General features: G+C 40.1%; 1 long non-coding RNA gene across 1 annotated transcript in view; it reads right to left on the reverse strand.

Annotated features, from left to right (window-relative positions):
• Positions 1-11443, reverse strand: part of LOC120881918 — a 12682-nt gene extending 1239 nt beyond the window's left edge. The window contains exons 1-2 of the long non-coding RNA XR_005725359.1: positions 11352-11443; positions 4744-4749 (exon numbers count right to left, since the gene is read on the reverse strand). This is a non-coding gene — a long non-coding RNA (uncharacterized LOC120881918). The remainder of the gene's footprint in view (positions 1-4743; positions 4750-11351) is intronic.
• Between the last annotated feature and the right edge of the window lie 8519 nt (positions 11444-19962).

A 19962-nucleotide genomic window follows, 5' to 3' on the forward strand; every position in this document is an offset into this window, starting at 1 on the left:
ATACCCAAGGAGGGTCAGTGGTAAATAATCTGCCTGCCAATTTGGAGACACAGGAAATGCACGTTTGATCCATGGGTCTAGAAGATCCCTTGGGGGTAGTAAATGGCATCCTGCTCCTGTATTCTTGCCTGGGAAATCCCATGGACAGGAAAGTCTGATGGGCTACAGTCCATGGGCTCACAAGGAGTTGGACTTGACTGAGTTTCTGAGCCTGCACACAAAATAAGAAAGAAACTTAAAGAAGTAAAAACAACATGGAGGCTAAACAATACACTTCTGAATAACAAACAGGTCACTGAAGAAATAAAAATAAAATAAAAATATACCTAGAAACAAATGACAATGTAAACATAACTCAAAACATATAGGATGGAGGAAAAGCGGTTCTAAGAGGGAAGTTTATAGAAATACAAGCCTACCTAAAAAAAAAAAAAAAAGAGAAACAAAAATTAAACAAACTAACCCTATACCTAAACCCACTAGAAAAAGAACAAAAACTCCAAAGTTAGTAGAAGGACAGATGGACAGATCATCCAGACAGAAAATTAATAAGGTAACACAAGCCTAATGACACATTAGATCAGATACGTTTAACTGATAGGATACTCCATCTCAAAGCAACAGAATACACTTTCTTCTCAAATGTCAGAGAACATAAGATATTCTCCAGTATAGATCAAATCTTGGGTCACAAATCAAGCTTCAGTAAATTTAAGTAAACTGAAATCATTTCAAGCATCTTTTCCAAACAAAATGATATGAGATTATAAATCAATAACAGGAATAAACTGTAAAAAAAAATACAGAGAAGCTAAACAATATGCTTATAAATAACCAAGTGATAACTGAAGAACTCAAAGAGAAAATAAAAAAAACACCTAGAAACAGATGACAATGTAAACATGATGACCCAAAACCTATGGGATGCAGCAAAAGCAGTTCTACAATCCTACCTCAAGAAAAAGAAAAAATCTCGGTTAGGCATGCTGTCTAACAACTAAAGCAACCAGAGAAAGAAGAACAAAGACAACCCAAAGTTAGTATAAGGAAATATATCATGAAGATCAAAACAGTATGATACGGGCACAAAAACAGAATTATAGATCAATGGAATTGGATAGAAAACTCAGAAATAAACTCACACATCTATGGTCATCAAATAGATGATGAAGGGTGTAAGAGTATATAATGGAATAAAGAAAGTCTTTTCAATAAGCATTGCTAGGAAAATTGGGCAGCTATATGTAAAAGAATGAAACTACACTTCCTAACAGCATATACAAAAGTAAACTCAAACTGGATTAAAGACCTAAATATAAGGCCAAACTCTATAAAACTCTTATAGGAGAAGATAAACAGAAAACTCTTTGACATAAATCAGTAAGATCTTTCTTGACCCACCTCCAAGGATAATGAAAATAGAAACAAATATAAACAAGTGGGGCCTAATTATACTTAAATCTTTTGTACAGCAAAGGAAATCATAAATAAGATGAAAAGACAACTCTCAGAATGGGAGAAAATATTTGCAAATGAAGCAACTGAAAAGGGATTAATCTCCAAAATATATGGGTTATGCAACTCAATGTTTTTTAAAAGCCAATCAAAAAATGGGTAGAAGACCTAAATACATATGTGTCCAAAATAGACATAGGAATGGCCAACAAACACATGAAAAATACTCAACATCACTAATTATTAGAGAAAAACAAATCAAAATTACAATGAGGTATCACTTCCCACCAGTGAGAATGGCCATCATCAAAAATTTTACAAACAATAAATGCTAGAGAGGGTATGGAGAAAAGGGAAGCTTCCTACCTCATTGAAAGGAGTATAAATTGGTAAAGCCACTATGAAGAACAGTATAGAAATTCTTTAAAACTAAAAATAGAACTACCATATAACCCAGGAATCCCAGTACTGGTCATATACCATGAGAAAACCATTACAGAAGAAACATGAACCACATAGTGTTTATTATAACACTATTAACAATAGCCAGGAAGGGAAGCAACCTAAATGTTCATCAACAGAATAATATATAAAGAAGAGGTGGCACATATATACAAAGGAATATTCAGTTCAGTTCAGTTGTTCAGTCATGTCTGATTCTTTGTGACCCAATGGACTCTAGCATGCCAGGCTTCTGTGTCCATCACTAGCTCCTAGAACTTGCTCAAATTCATGTCCATAGAGTCGGTGATGCCCTCCAACCATCTAATCCTCTGTTGTCCCCTTCTCCTCCTGCCTTCAATCTTTCCCAGCATCAGGGTTTTTACGAATGAGTCAGTTCTTTGTATCAGGTGGCCAAAGTATTGGAGCTTCAGCTTCACCATCAGTCCTTCCAGTGAATATTCAGGACTGATTTCCTTTAGGATTGACTGGTCCAAGGGACTCTCAAGAGTCTTCTCCAACACCACAGTTCAAAAGCATCAATTCTTTGGTGCTCAGCTTTCTTTATGGTCCAACTCACATCCATACATGACTACTGGAAAAACCACAGCTTTGACTAGACAGACCTTTGTTGGCAAAGTAATATCTCTGCTTTTTAATATGCTGTCTACGTTTGTCATAGCTTTTGAAATTAAAAGATGTTTGCTCCTTGGAAGAAAAACTATGAATAGAGCATTACTGAGCTATTAAAAAGAATAAAGTAATGCCATTTGCAGCAACATGAAGGGACCTGGAAATTATACTAAGGGAAGGAAGTTAGCCAGAGAAAGACAAACATTATATGATATCACTTATCTGTGGAATCTTTAAAAATGATACAAATGAACTTATCTACAAAATAAAAACAGACTCACAGTCTTAAAGAAAGAACTTATGGTTACCCAGAAGAAGGGCGGTGTGGGAGAGGGATAGATTGTGAGCTTGGGACTGACACAAGTCTATGTTAAAAATAGATAACCAACAAGGAGCTGTGTATAACACAGCTCAATTTTTTGTGATAACGTCAATGGGAAAGTAATTTGAAAATGAATAAACATATAAAATAACATAAAACCTTTAAAAATAAGAATGTCAGGTGCTGCCCTGGTGGCTCAGCTATAAAGAGTCTACCTCCCAATGCAGGAGACATAGTTTTTATCCCTGGTCTGGGAAGATCCCACTTGCCACAGAGCAACTTGAAAGCTTACAGTCATGAGTCATGAACGGTACCAAATTCTTGGTCTCTGAAGGATAAAATTTCACTCCAGGACCAAAGCAAGGTGCCGATCGCTCAGAGCTTTTGTGTAGCAAAGTTTTATTAAAGGAACAGGGATAGAGAAAGCTTCTGGCAAGAAGCACTGGAAGGTGGCAGGAGAGTAGCCGCCCCTCACTGGTTCCGGCAAGGCATTATGTAGTTTTTTGCTAACTGCTGAGAATAGATAAAAGAACACCTCAAGGCTGTGAAAATTTAACCAGGCTCCTCTCCCACAACATCCTGAGGTAAAATCAGCATGAGGGGAGTCATCTCCAAATGAGGGATCTCTGGGCAAGATATATTGTATCCATAAAACGACTGACATAAGTTTTTGAAGAAAAACAGGCCCCCAAGCAATATACATTGTTTCCTTAATATAGCTTAATAAAAACATTTCCATGAACAAGATATACTGTTTCTCTGAGCAATTAGCCACTCAGGGTTTGAAAAAGTTAGTTTCAGATAGTCGTCATAGCAACACAGGATTTTTTTTAAAAAAAACCTGCAGAGTGAAGGAATGTTGGGGAAAATAAATGTTTGCTGCTTGCCATTTGCCTTTTGCTGGCTGTGTCCTCCTCCTTGGGGATCCTGGCCTACCTATCAAAACCTGCCTGACAATTAACTCTCATTCTCCCCTTTTTCTTTTAGGAGAATTTTGTTGCCAGCGAAAGGGACAGAGTTCTCATTCTGTAGCTGCTGAGGGGCACAGACCCTAAATTGTTGAGGGAACATATTCTGCTTACCCTCATATTGAGGGTCTCTGATCAAGGGACCCAAGTAATAGTTGAAGGAGGCTGTGGTAATTGTAGGAGCTTGAACAACAATTTGTAACTTAAAATCCTTCCAGTGGTTAGAAACAAAACTAGCTACACAGCTACAGATGCAGGGAGCAAACAGCAAAAAACAGAACAATCAGAATTATTACAATTAAGATAGTCTTTCACCATGGCAAGCTAGTTAATGCTTTGCAAAGTGAGGCATATGGAGCCTCAGGAGTATCCATAGCCTAAATTATCTTGTCCACATATTTACAGTGAGTAACATTAGTGCTTACATCTGGTATCTATGTATAATATTGGGTATAAATAATGGCACAAGTTCCTTCTTGTGCAGTGGCTAGAATATCTAAAGCCAATCAGTTTTGTGAAACCACCTTTCTAATCTGTATTTGTTCTGCATTAAAGGCTGAAGTAGCTTTTAGAGAATTTTGCAAAGCTGGTTGAGTAAAGTTAGTCAGAGCATCAACTCGTAGCATGACATTTGTACTTCCCAGAGGGAATGGATATTATAGCCAAATAATTATACCAGTTAAATACAAACCTTATCCAAGGAGTTTTAAGGTGGGGTAAATTTAGCATGCTTTTCTGGAAGCTCTGAAAATATGAAGCCATGAGTAAAAGCTAGACCTAGGATATATCTCCCTATCTATCCAGGGGCAATGGCAACCCACTCCACTACTCTTGCCTGGAAAATCCCATGGGCAGAGGAGCCTGGTAGGCTGCAGTCCATGGGGTCGCTAGGAGTCGGACATGACTGAGCGACTTCACTTTCACTTTTCACTTTCATGCATTGGAGAAGGAAATGGCAACCCACTCCAGTGTTCTTGGTTGGAGAATCCCAGGGATGGGGGAGCCTGGTGGGCTGCCGTCTATGGGGTTGCACAGAGTTGGACATGACTGAAGCGACTTAGCAGCAGCAGCAGCCAGGGGGAAGCCACACCTATAGGTAGGAACCACATATCCAGTCATGTCCCATTTGGAGCAAGCCAGCATGGCTGAGGGATCCAGTTCCAATCAGTGCCTGGCCAGACAAAAGGAGGACCTGAACTGGGATTGGCAAATACAAGAATGATTATATTACACATTTCTTGAAGCAAAAATCCCAACTGTTTCCAGTCACTATAGTTAAGTTGTCAACTAACTTCTGGGGATGGCTCTGTTTGCTTATAGCATATGGGAGCTTTAGATATCAGGCACCCTTTTTCAGAAGTTAGCCATATAACCTCATTCTGCACCTGATAAAGATCAGGCAGGAAGCCACTAGATTTTGATTTATTTTCCTTCTCATATATAGCAAAATAGTCATTAAACCAAGGTAATGTATAATCAAAGTTAAAAGACACATTATGTCCATAGTTAAGGTACAAAGTGTCACACCAGCCAATTTTAGGATTGTTAGATGTAATCAAATTAAGAAGAGGCATCACATGTGATTGTTGTTGGTGAAGGTAGTTGAAGACTTGGAGAAAATCCTTCCCTTGAAGTGGAGACACCCACCATGGGAATCCTTCAGCCAATGAAGAAGGGAGTGCTCCACAGACCCAGCCATTAGACTGATTGTGGAATGTGATGTAGGAATGGGCCCAGGACAGGAAGGCATTGTCTTGAGGATCAGACAGCAGACACAGAATTTCAGAAGTCAGCAGAATTAAGCTCACATAGGCTGTCAAGCTCATCTGAAAAATAAAAAGTAACTGAAGCATATCATATATGAAATGAATCACCAGTCCAGGTTCGATGCATGATACTGGATGCTTGGGGCTGGTGCACTGGGACAACCCAGAGGGATGGTACTGGGAGGGAGGAGGGAGGGGGCTTCAGGATGGGGAACACGTGTATACCTGTGGTGGATTCGTGTTGATGTATGGCAAAACCAATATAATATTGTAAAGTAATTAACCTCTAATTAAATTAAATAAATTTATATTTTTTAAAAAAGTGCTTTTTCCTAGTTCTGGTCAGGATGCCACCTTTTAACTAGAGTGTGGCACTCATGAATCAATATCTGGCACTTTGACAGTTGTAGGAGAAGAAAGGATAACTTAGTAGGAGCCTTCCCAGAGGGGCTTATGAGACTGCCTCCCAGATCCCAATGTCTTTATCAGGACCTCGGTTCCTGGCTCAAACAACAGCTTTTCTGTCTCAGGCTAGGTCAAGAGTCACCTCCCAAAGTTCTTGCAATGTCTGTTGAAAGACTGAAAGCTGAGTCATGTAGTTAGTTAACTCTAAGTCTTCAGGATCTATGACAATATCTGTGCACAAAAATGGCCTGCCATAGAGACATTCAAAAGGAGATAGCCTCTTTTTTTCTTGGGGCAGTTTTAGCCCTCATTAAAGTTGTGGGTAAAACTTTAAACCAATTGACTTGTGTCTTTTGAGCTCATAAGTGTCTTTCAATAATATCATTAGCTATTTCAACTTTTCCTGAGGATTGGGGTCTCCAGGAGTAATAAAAGTAATATTCTATTCCTAGAGCTCTTGACACCACTTGAGTCATAACAACTTTGAAGACAGAGCCAAACCTGGGTATTATTTCATGAATTAAAACTTTTGAAACTTCTTTAGCTTGTTCAGTACAACAAAGAAAGGCCTCAATACACCCAGCAAAAGTATCTACACAAGCCTCTAAGCACGAAAATTTATTTGCTTTTGGTATATGAGTAAAATCAATTTCCCAGTTGTCTCCAGGATATTTTCCACTTCAGTGTAACCCAGATTTCATAACTTTTCAGTTTTGGGGCTGTTTTTCTGGCAAACCTCACAAGGGTTAATAATATTCTTTAAAGCTTTCATTACAGTTTTACCTTCAAATAACGAGAAGCCATCTGATAAGTGCTCTCAACGCCTAGCTGAAAACTCTGCTGTAAACCTTTGAGAATTTTCCATTGAGCATTTTCAGGAATCATCAGTTGCCCATCCTGTTTGTAACCGTCCTTTATCACTAATCTTTGCTCCTCTTTTTGTCATATCTTCCTAATTCTTCCTCAGTATATTGTGTTCAGCAGGACCTGCCCAGATCAAAGGTGTTTGCCATGAAGGGCATTCATAAAATGCTGATTTTCTGGCTTAGGAGTTAGTCAATTGATTTCCCTCAGTTACTTTACTCCCATTCTTGATGTGCCCTTTGCAATGCATAGCAGCTACTTCTTTAGGACAATACATTTCAGTTAAAAGTCTCTTAACCTCTTTGAATGTTTAATAGGTTCTCCTGTTGTTGTATTAAATTGTATTTCTTTCCATATTGCAGCATGAGCATGTAAAGTCAAATAAGCATACTTGGGATCAGTATAAACATTTACCTGTTGTCCTTTGCGTAAGTCTAGGTATCAGGTTAAAGCCACAAGCCCTGCTAACTGGGCACTTGTCCAAGGGTTGGGGCGAGAGACTTAGCTTCTAATACCTGTTCAGCTGTGACCACAGAATAATTGGCTCTACATTTTCCATCCTGAACAAAAGAATTTCCATCTGTAAATATTTCCATGTCCAAATTTTCTCATGGATTATCCATTAAATCTCCACTTGCATAATTTAAAGTTAGCAATTGGGTACAATAATGACCAGGTGTTTCATTTTCCTTCTTGGGAACGAAAGTAACAGGATTTAGATTTCCAGAAACTTTAAGTTTCATTATTGGTCCTTCCAAAAATAGTGATTAACATTTAAGAAGCTGACAGTCTGGCATCCAAATATTAACTTTGGAATTTAAGATTCCACTTACCTCATGGTAGGGCTTCCCTGGTGGCTCAGAGGTTAAAGCATCTGCCTCTAATGTGGGACACTTGGGTTTGATCCTGTGTCGGGAAGATACCCTGGAGAAGGAAATGGCAACCCACTCCAGTATTCTTGCCTTGAGAATCCCATGGACAGAGGAGCCTGGTGGGTCCCAGTCCATGGGGTCGCAAAGAGTCAGACACGACTGAGCGACTTAACTAACCTCATGGGAAGTTAGTAAAGTAAGATTTCATCTATTAGTAAGCTTAAGAGCTTCAGGAACTAACAAAACAATAGCAGCAGTTACCCTTAAATAATGTAGCCAGGCTTGAGCTATGGTATCTAAATCTTTGCTTAGATAAGCAACAGATAGTTGGTGAGGCCCTCAGAGCTGGGTCATCACCACCAAAGCCATCCCTTTTCTTTCAGAAAACAGATTAAACTCAGATCCTGTGGGCAGCTCAAAGCAAAAGCTTGGAAGAGAGCAGTTTGAAGAACCTAAAAAGCTATTTGAGTCACAGGCTAGCTTATCAGACTGGGCCAGCTGAATTTCAGTCATAAGCTTATATAAAGGCAGAATAAGTACCCCATAGCCTAGAATCCAAATGTGGCAATAACCTGTGGTGCCTAAAAATCCTCCCAACTATCTTAAAGTCACAGGTAGGGGATGATTTAGTATAGGTTGAATTCTTTTGGGGCCCATGGCTTTTGTCCCTTTTGATATAATTAACCCCAGATATTTTTTCTTTTATTTGTTTATTTTAATTGGAGGCTAATTTATTATAATATTGTGGTTTTTGCTGAACATTCACATGAATCAGCCATAGGTGTACATGTGTTCCCTGCCCTGACCCTTCCTCTCACCTCCCTCCCCATCCCATCCCTCAGGGTCATCCCAGTGCACCAGCCCTGAGGACCCTGTCTCATGTTTCGAACCTGGACTGGCAATCAATTTAACATGTGATAATATACATGTTTCAATGCTATTCTCTCAAATCACCCCACCCTCGCCTTACCCCACAGATTACAAAAGACTGTTCTATACATCTGTGTCTCTTTTGTTGTCTCACATATAGGGTCATCATTACCATCTTTCTAAATTCCACATGTATGCGTTAGTATACTGTATTGGTGTTTTTCTTTCTGACTTACTTCACTCTGTATAATAGGCTCCAGTTTCACCCACCTCATTAGAATTGATTCAAATGTATTCTTTTTAATGACTGAGTAATATTCCATTGTGTATATGTACCACAGCTTCCTTATCCATTCATCTGCTGATGGACATCTAGGTTGCTTCCATGTCCTGGCTATTGTAAACAGTGCTGTGATGAGCATTGGGGTACATGTGTCTTTTTCAATTCTGGTTTCCTCAGTGTGTATGCCCAGCAATGGGATTGCCTGGTCGTATGGCAGCTCTATTTCCAGTTTTTTAAGGAATCTCCACACTGTTCTCCATAGTGGCTGGACTAGTTTGCATTCCCACTAACAGTGTAAGAGCGTTCCTTTTTCTCTGCACCCTCTCCAACATTTATTGTTTGTAGGCTTCTTGATAGCAGCTATTCTGACCGGTGTGAGATGATACCTCATTGTGGTTGTGATTTGCATTTCTCTGATAATGAGTGATGTTGAGCATCTTTTCATGTGTTTGTTAGCCATCTGTGTGTCTTCTTTGGAGAAATGTCTGTGTAGTTCTTTGGCCCATTTTTTGATTGGGTTGCTTATTTTTCTGGAATTGAGCTGCAGGAGTTTCTTGTATATTTTTGAGATTAATTCTTTGTGAGTTGCTTCGTTTGCTATTATCTTCTCCCAATCTGAAGGCTGTCTTTTCACCTTGCTTATAGTTCCTTCATTGTGCAAAAGTTTTCAAGTTTAATTAGGCCCCATTTGTTTATTTTTGCTTTTATATCCATTACTATGGGAGGTGGGTCATAGAGGATCTTGCTATGATTTACGTCAGAGAGTGTTTTGCCTACGTTTTCCTCTAGGAGTTTTATAGTTTCTTGTCTTACATTTAGACCTTTAATCCATTTTGAGTTTATTTTTTGTGTATGGTGTTAGAAAGTGTTCTAGTTTCATTCTTTTACAAGTGGTTGACCAGTGTTCCCAGCACCATTTGTTTAAGAGATTGTCTTTTCTCCATTGTATATTCTTGCCTCCTTTGTCAAAGATAAGGTGTCCATAGGTGTGTGGATTTATATCTGGGCTTTCTATTTTGTTCCATTGATCAATGTTTCTGTCTTTGTGCCAGTACCATACTGTCTTGATGACTGTGGCTTTGCAGTATAGCTTGAAGTCAGGCACATTGATTCCTCCCGTTCCATTCTTTCTCAAGATTGCTTTGGCTATTTGAGTTTTTTTTTTTTTTTGTATTTCCATACAAATTGTGAAGTTATTTGTTCTAGTTCTGTGAAAAATACCATTGGTAGCTTGATAGGAATTGCACTGAATCTATAGATTGTTTTGGGTAGTGTACTCATTTTCACTCAGTTGATTCTTTCAATCCATGAACATGGTATGATCTCCATCTATTTGTGTCATCTGTGATTTCTTTCATCAGTGTTTTATAGTTTTCTATATATAGGTCTTTTGTTTCTTTCAGTTCAGTTCAGTTCACTTCAGTCGCTCAGTTGTGTCCGACTCTTTGCGACACCATGAATTGCAACATGCCAGGTTTGTTTCTTAAGGTAGATTTATTCCTAAGTATTTTATTCTTTCCATTGCAATGGTGAATGGAACTGTTTCCTTAATTTCTCTTTCTGTTTTCTCATTGTTACTGTATAGGAATGCAAGGGATTTCTCTGTGTTAATTTTATATCCTGCAACTTTACTATATTCATTGATTAGCTCTAGTAATTTTCTGGTGGAGTCTTTAGGGTTTTCTATGTAGAAGATCATGTCATCTGAGGCTGGTGACAGCCAGAGCCAGAAGGCAAGAGGCAAACTCGGCCCCAGAGATGGCATCCTGTGCCAAACTGTGAGCAGGTTATCAGTTCCTAACCAAGTCTTCCTGGGATCCTGGACAGTTGACATCCACCAGGAGGGTCGCAGCCAGAGATCAGCTCCCCAGAGGAGACACATGGCACACCTGAAATGGCACTCTCTCTGTGAACCCAGGAAACCAAGCGGCTGGGACAGGGGAAGTGATAAAATGCACTGCCCCACCTGGGGAGTGTGCACTCGCCAAGCATCTGGTTGCCTGAACTGCTTGGACCTGGGAAGGGCACAAAATGCAGGCCCAACCAAGTCTGTGCCTTTGTAGAGTACCTGACATCCTGAACCTGAGTGGCTTTAGACCTGGGAAGTGCATGGAACCCAGGGCCCACTTTAGACAGTTACCCTGCAGAGCAACCTGGAGCCTGAACAGTGTGGACCAGGAAAGCACACACGTTGTGAGCAAGGGCAAACCAAGTGTGGCCCAGACACTGTGAGCACTCCCCACATATGCCAATGATATTTGTTTCAGTGTTCTTCCCTCCCCATAGCATAACTGAACAATTGCACTTAAACAAATGACCACGTGTGCCCCCTTGTGTTAGGGAGGAAGTTAAATACTGAAGAGACTTGAAAACAGAGGAAGCCAAAATAAACAAAAAAGAGGGAACCGCTTTGGAAGTGACAGGTGCAACAATTAAAACCCTGTAGTTCACATTGGCTACACTGGAAGGGACCTATAGAACTTGAGAAAAACTATAAGCTGGAACAAGGAACTATCTGAAACTGAACTGACCCCACACTGCCCTCAACAGCTCCAGAGAAATTCCTAGATATATTTTACTATTATCATTTTGTTAATGTTTATTTTTTAAATTTTAAGTTATTTATTACTCCTTTAATTTTCATTTTTAAAACCTATTACTTTTGCAAGAAAAAAGACCATATTTTAAAAGGAACTTTCATATATGTATATTTAATAAATTTTGCAATTAAAAAATATTGTATATTTGAGAGTCTAACTTCTGCTCTAGATTTTTAATATTTGCTTTTTGGTATTTCTTGTCAAGTCTGTACCTTTAAGAATCCAGTCTTCAGTACCCATTTTTACTTAAGAGTGTGATTACTGGCTTGATTGCTCTCTTCCCTTTTGACTCTCCTTTTTCTCCCCCAGGTCAACTCTATCTCCTCCCTTCCCCTTCTCTTCTCTACTTAACTCTGTGAATCTCTTTGGGTGTTCTGGGCTGTGGAGACACTTAGGGAACTGATCACAGGCTAGATTGGTCTCTCTTCTTTTGACTCCCCTTCCTCTCCTCTTGGTCACTTCTGTCTCCTTTCTCCCTCTTCCCTTCTCTATGGAACTCCTTGAATCTCTCTGAGTGTTCCAGACTGTGGAGAGCCCATAGGGAATTGATTACTGGCTAGATTGCTATCTCCCCTTTTGATCCCCCCTCTTCTCCACCTCGTCACCTCTATCTCCCTCCTCCCTCTTCTCTTCTCCATATAACTCTGTGAACATCTCTGGGTGTCCCCCACTGTGGAGAATCTTTTCACCATTAACCTAGATGTTCGTATCATCAGTGCTGTATGAACGGAGAAGTCTTGAGGCTACTGTAAGAAGAAGACTGAAAGCCTTATTTAAGCAGGAGGCTTAAATCCAAAACTTGAGAACACCAGAAAACTCCTGACTCCAGGAACATTAATCGACAAGAGCTCATTGAAAATCCTCCATACCTACACTGAAACTAAGCTCCACCCAAGAGCCAACAAGTTTCAGAGCAAGACAACCAAGCAAATTCTTCAACAATGCAGGAACATAACCCTTAACACAAAAATACAGGTGGCCTAAAGGCACACCAAACCCATAGACACCTCAGAACTCACTACTGGACACTTCATTGCACTACAGAGAGAAGAGATCCAGTTCCACCCACTAGAACATCCACATAAGCTTCCCTAACCAGGAAATGTTGAGAATCCACTCGTCCAATCCCACCCACAGTGAGGAACTTTCACAATAAAGAGGAACCAAAAACTTTCAGCATTCAGAAAGGCCACACCAAACACAGCAATCTAAACAAAATGAAATATTCAGCAGGTAAAGGAACATGATAAAAGCCCACCAAACCATACCAAAGAGGAGGAGATAGGCAGTCTACCTGAAAAAGAATTCAGAATGATGATAGTAAAAATGATCCCAAAACTTGAAAACAAAATAGAGTTACAGATAAATAGCCTGGAGACAAGGATTGAGAAGATGCAAGAGAAGTTTAACAAGGACCTAGAAGAAATAAAGAAGAGTCAACCAATAATGAATAATGTAATATCTCAGATCAAAAGCACTCTGGAGGGAATCAACAGCAGAGTAACTGAGGCAGAAGATAGGATAAGTGAGGTGGAAGATAGAATGGTGGAAATAAATGAAGCAGATAAGAAAAAAGACAAAAGAATTTTAAAAAATGAGGACAACCTCAGAGACCTCTGGGACAATGTCAAATGCCCCAACATTCAAATCATAGGAGTCCCAGAATAAGAAGATAAAAACAAATGCCATGAGAAAATACTTGAGGAGATAACAGTTGAAAACTTCCCTAAAGTAGGGAAGGAAATAGCCACCAAAGTCCAAGAAACCCGGAGAGTCCTAAACAGGATAAATGCAAGGAGAAACACCCCAAGACACATATTAATCAAATTAACAAAGATCAGCCACAAAGAACAAATATTAAAAGCAGCAAGGGAAAAACAACAAATAACACACAAGGGGACCCCATGAGGACAACAGCTGATCTTTCAATAGAAACTCTTTAGGCCAGGAGGGAATGGCAGGACATATTTAAAGTGATGAAAGAGAAAAACTACAGCCCAGATTATTGTACCCAGAAAGGATCTCATTCAAATATGAAGGAGAAATCCAAAGCTTTACAGACAAGCAAAAGCTCAGAGAATTCAGCACCACCAATCAGCTCTTCAACAAATGCTAAAGGATCTTCTCTAGACAGGAAACACAGAAAAGTTTTATAAACTTGAACCCAAAACAACAAAGTAAATGGCAATGGGATCATACTTATCAATAATCACCTTAAATGTAAATGGGTTGAATGCCCCAACCAAAAGACAAAGATTGGTTGAATTGATACAAAAACAAGACCCCTATATATATTGTCTACAAGAGACCCACCTCAAACCCCAGATATTTAACTGACTGTTGACAAAGTTTATCCTTTGATGCCTTGTAACCACAGCCAGAAATCTGTATGCAGGTCAGGAAGCAACACTTAGAAATGGACATGGAACAACAGACTGGTTCCAAATAGGAAAAGGAGTACGTCAAGGCTGTATATTGTCACCCTGCTTATTTAACTTATATGCAGAGTACATCATGAGAAATGCTGGACTGGAAGAAACACAAGCTGGGATCAAGATTGCCGGGAGAAATATCAATAACCTCAGATATGCAGATGACACCACCCTTATGGCAGAAAGTGAAGAGGAACTGAAAAGCCTCTTGATGAAAGTGAAAGAGGAGAGTGAAAAAGTTGGCTTAAAGCTCAACATTCAGAAAATGAAGATCATGGCATCCGGTCCCATCACTTCATGGGAAATAGATGGGGAAACAGTGGAAACAGTGTCAGACTTTATTTTTGGGGGGCTAAAAAATCACCGCAGATGGTGAGTGCAGCCATGAAATTAAAAGACGCTTACTCCTTGGAAGAAAAGTTATGACCAACCTAGATAGTATATTCAAAAGCAGAGACATTACTTTGCCGACTAAGGTCTGTCTAGTCAAGGCTATGGTTTTTCCAGTAGTCATGTATGGATGTGAGAGTTGGACTGTGAAGAAGGCTGAGCGCCAAAGAATTGATGCTTTTGAACTGTGGTGTTGGAGAAGACTCTTGAGAATCCCTTGGGCTTTAAGGAGATCCAAGCAGTCCATTCTGAAGGAAAATCAGTCCTGGGATTTCTTTGGAAGGAATTATGCTAAAGCTGAAACTCCAGTACTTTGGCCACCTCATGCGAAGAGTTGACTGATTGGAAAAGACTCTGATGCTGGGAGGGATTGGGGGCAGGAGGAGAAGGGGACGACCGAGGATGAGATGGCTGGATGGCATCACTGACTCGATGGACGTGAGTCTGAGTGAACTCCGGGAGTTGGTGATGGACAGGGAGGCCTGGCCTGCTGTGATTCATGTGGTCACAAAGAGTTGGATACGACTGAGTGACTGAACTGAACTGAACTCAACCACAGCCAGCCAGAAAGTTTAGGAAGTCTTCTGAGGCTTGAAAACATCCTTGCTCTGTCTCAGCACAGAGGAGAATATCATCCACATATTGTAGCCCTATTGCCTCAGGGCTATTAAAATTCCATAAGTGCTGTGACAAACTACTTGAATAAGTGAGGGCTGTCACAAAGCACTTGAGGCAGGCCTGTCCACAGTAAGTGAGAAGCTGGCTGGGTAGGAGCTTCAAAGGCAGGTAAAAATTGGCTTTCCTTTGCCAATGGTATGGCAAATAAGGTAACCTTCAAATAAATAACAAAAATATTTGGCTTGTTTGAGAATTTCAGACAATAGAGTATAATGCTTAGGCATGATGAGATATAAAGGAACTACAACCTCATTTATTATTCATAAATCTTGAACTAGTCTCCATTTATCATTTGACTTCTTTACACCCAAAATAGGAGTGTTGCATGGACTGTTACAAGGAATTAATAGCCCTTACTCCTTTAAGTTCTCAATAATTGTCTTTAACCCTTTCTTAGTCTTGGGTTTTAGTGGATATTGTTTCTGATGTGGGAATGAGTGGGGGACTTTGAGTTTAATAATGACAGGACCAGCATTCTGTGCTTGACCCGCAATTTTTCCATCAGCCCACACTCTAGGATTTATGTTTTGTTCAATCAGTGGGAAAGAGAGTGCTCCATACTCATAAAAACAGAAACTTGGATTTTGCTCAGTATATCACTCCCCAGAAGGGGTGAGGGGGACTCCAGAACAATCAGAAACTCATGAGAAAACAGCACAAGAGTCCCAGCTGCAACTTAAAGAATGACTGAAATTAAAGTGTTTGGCTCATCTCGACAGCCAATGGAAGTCGATTGGGAGGAACGTGGGTCAGGGACTTTAGTGAGCACAGAGTAAGTTGCCTCCATGTCCAAAAGGAAATCGACTGATTGACCATTGCCCCCCTCCCTCCATGGTAATTAATACCTGGGGTTTCTAAGGTGTTATTAGGGCTGGAACTTGTGTGGGGACCCAAGGCATCATCAGTCTTGATTGTCCTGGGAGTCTGACCACAGGGGCCTATGCCTATTGGGGCGATCTCTTCTCCAGTGTGGTTCTTTGCAGACCAGAAAAGGAGCCAGAGGGGTTGGACTTCGATGCTCAAGGACAATCTTGCTTGAGATGCTCCTCCTTTCCACAATAATAGCAAGTCCATTCCTTTTCACCTGGGTTCCTCTGGGCATTTTTTCTCTTTGGGCTCTTTCAGAGCAGATCTAACAGCAATCACTAGGCCCTCAGCCTGTTCCTTTTTTTTTTTTTTTTTTACTGTTTTCACTTTTTCTCTTCATATTCTCTATCATAATAAACTGTCTGAGTCAGTTGCAACAGTTTATCTAAAGACTGATTTGGCTGATATGCCTGTTTTTGTAGCTTATGGAGAATATCTGGAGCCGACTGAGTGAGAAATCTGTCTTTTAATATTACCTATCCCTTTGTGCTTTTGGGAGAAACATCAGTGCAGTTGCAAAGGGCCTCCTGTAATCTATCTAGGAATTTGCCAGGAGTTTCCTTTTCTGCCTGTTCTATGTCTGCCAATTTAGTATAAAGTCTTAGTGCAGACTCACCTGTGTCCTTCAAGAACACATGGGACAAAGTGACTCAGTTCCCATTTTCCCTTGGCCATGTTATAGTTCCACTCTGGCTCTGTAATGGGGACTGCCTGATTCCCAGTAGGGAGGGCGGCTATCTCTCCCCTCTTTACCAAGCCACTCATCTCCATAGTCAACAGCTTTCCTCAAAACTCGAGTTTTTGAGTCAGGAGTCAGCGTCTTTCCCAGGATATACATCACATCCTTCCAAGTAAGGTCATAAAACAGAGTAACACACTTAAAACTCTAATATATTTCTCTGGATCCTCCTAATAGTCTCTCTGCTGCTGTTACTGCTGCACTCAGTTGTGTCCGACTCCTAATGACCCCATGGACTGCAGTCCACCAGGCTCCTCCATCCATGGGATTTTCCAGGCAAGAGTACTGGAGTGGGGTGCCATTGCCTTCAGATCTTCCTTAAATTTTTGGACTTTTTGATAAGAAAAGGGCTTATTAACTCTCATAGCTTTCGTTATTTCTCCAAGTAGGTGCTTCCTGAAGAGGCAACAGCTGACCTTTGCACATGGTCCCAGGGATAGATAGGAGAAACCTGCTTTTTCTTATCCTCTTGTTTCTCATCCTCCTCCTCATCCTGTATTTTACTCTTAGTTTTAGTTGTCTGTGATTTCTTTATTTGACTGTCTGAGTGATGAACAGTGTGTTCTGCTAACTACTGAGAATAGACAAAAGAACACCTCAAGGCTGTGAAAACTTTACCAGGCTCCTCTCCCACAACATCCTGAGATAACATCAGCACCAGGGGAGCCATCTCTGGACGAGGTGTCTCTGGGGAAGATATATTGTATCCATAAAACAACTGACGTAAGTTGTTTTAAAAAAAACAAAACAAAACAGCTTCCCAAGCAAGATATATTGTTTCATGAACAGAGCTTAAGAAAAACATTTCCATGAGTAAGATACACTCTTGCTGAGCAATTAGCAGCTCAGGGTTTGAAAAAGTTTGTTTCAGACAGTTGCTGTAACAACACAGGATTTAAAACAAAACCCTGCAGAGCAAAGGAATGTAGGGGAAAAAAAGTTTGCCACTTTCCTTTTGCCTTTTTCCCTTTTCTTTCTCCTCCTCCTTAGGGATCCTAGCCTCCCTATAGAGACATGCCTGACAATTAACTCTCTCAAACTAAGCCCCTGTGCCACAACTACTGAGCCTGTTCTCTGCAACAAGAGAAGCCAGCACAATGAGAAGTCCACACACAGCAATGCATAGTGGTAAGTACTCACCACAGCTAGAGAAAGCCCACTCAGCAACTAAGCCCCAGCACAGCCAAAACTAAAAACAACTAAAAAAGAAAAAAAAAAAAGAAGAATAATGTTCAAATGCACAACTGTGCTCGTTTCACATGCTGATAAGGTAAGCTAGGCTTCAACAGTACATTAAACGAGACCTTCCAGGTATACAAGTTGGATTTAGATAAAGAGGAACTAGAGATCAAATTGCCAACATCCATTGGATCAAAGAAAAAGCAAGGGAATTCCAGAAAATCATCAACTTCTGCTTCATGGGTTATGCTAAATTCTTTGACTGTGCGAATCACAATAAACTGGAAAATTCTGCAAGAGATGGGAATACAGACCACCTTACTTATAACCTCCTGAGAAAACTGTATGGAGGTCAAGAAAAAACAGAACCAGACATGGAACAACAGACTGGTTCCAAATTGGGAAAGGAGCATGTCAAGGCTGTATATTGTCACCCTGTTTATTTAACTCATATGTAGAGTGCATCATGCAAAATGCCAGGCTGAATGAAGCACAAGCTGGAATCAAGATTGCTAGGAGAAATAGCAATCACCTCAGATAAGCAAATGACAACACCCTAATGGCAGAAATCAAGGATGAACCAAAGAGCCTCTTGATGAAGTTGAAAAATGAGAGTGATAAGCTGGCTTAAAATTTAAGCTGGCTTAAAATTCAACATTCAAAAAACTAAGATCATGACATCCAGCCCCATCACTTCATGGCAAATAGATGGGGAAATAATGGAAACAGTGACAGACTTTATTTTCTTGGGCTCCAAAATCACTGCAGACTGTGACTGCAGGCATGAAATTAAAAGACGCTTGCTCCTTGGAAGAAAAGCTATGACAAACCTAGTTGTGTTATACTGTGCTTAGTCACTCAGTCATGTCTGACTCTCTGTGACCCCATGGACTGTAACCTTCCAGGCTCCTCTGTCCATGGGGATTCTCCAGGCAAGAATACTGGAGTGTGTTGCCATTCCCTCCTCCAGGGCATCTTTCCAACACAGGAAGTGAACCTGTCTCCCACATTGCAGGTGGTTTCTTTACCACCTGAATCACTAGGGAAGCCCATGAATACTGGAGTGGGTAACTTATCCCTCCTCCAGGGGAAATTCCCAACATAGGAATCAAGCCAGAGTCTCCTGCATTGCAAGTGGATTCTTTACCTGCTAAGTTAACAGGGAAGCCCAACAAACCTAGACAGCCTATTAAAAAGCAGAGCAATCAATTTGCCTACAAAGTCCATAGAATCAAAACTATGGTTTTTCCAGTAGTCATGTACAGCTGTGAGAGTTGGACCATAAAGAAGGCTGTTGTTCAGTCACTGACCTTCCTTTGATCTATATTTCTGTTTTTCTGCCAGGGCCATACTTTTTTGATGATTGTAGTTCTGTAGTATAATTTGAAGTCACGAAGCCCGATTCCTCCAGATCTATTTTTCATTCTCAGTATTGTTTTGGCTATTCAGGATCTATTGTGTCACCCTACAATTTATAAGATATTTTGTCCTAGTTTTGTAGAAAATTCCAATCCTAGCTTGGTAAAGATTGCATGAATCTGTAGATTGCCATCTGTAGTATAGGTATTTTAACAAAATTTATTCTTCCAGTCCAAGAGCATGGTTTATATTTCCATCTGTTTGTGCTCTCTTCGATTTCTTTTATCATTGTCTCATAATTTTCAGAGTATTTTCTTTTGTCTCCTTTGGTAGGTTTATTCTTAGATATTTTATTATTTTTATGTGATGATAAATGGGATTGTTTCTTGAATTTCTTTTGCTGATGTTTTGTATTTAGTATATATAAATTCAACAGATTTCTGTGTATTTATTTTCTATCCTACAACTTTACCAAATTAATTGATGAGCTCTATTATAATAGTTTTCTGATAATATCTTTAGCATTTTCTATGTATTGGATCATAACATCTACAAACAGTGACAATTTTAACTATTTCCCAATTTGGACTCCTTTTTATTTTCTTCTTCTTTGATTGCTGTTGCTAGGACTTTCAACGGAGAAGGCAATGACACCCCACTCCAGTACTCTTGCTTGGAAAATCCCTGGGCAGAGGAGCCTGGTAGGCTGCAGTCCATGGGGTCGCTAAGAGTCGGACACGACTGAGCGACTTCACTTTCACTTTTCACTTTCATGCATTGGAGAAGGAAATGGCAAACCACTCCAGTGTTCTTGGTTGGAGAATCCCAGGGATGGGGGA

This window comes from Oryx dammah, unplaced genomic scaffold (genome assembly GCF_014754425.2).
Source record: "Oryx dammah isolate SB20612 unplaced genomic scaffold, SCBI_Odam_1.1 HiC_scaffold_23, whole genome shotgun sequence".
NCBI classification, from domain to species: domain Eukaryota; kingdom Metazoa; phylum Chordata; class Mammalia; order Artiodactyla; family Bovidae; genus Oryx; species Oryx dammah.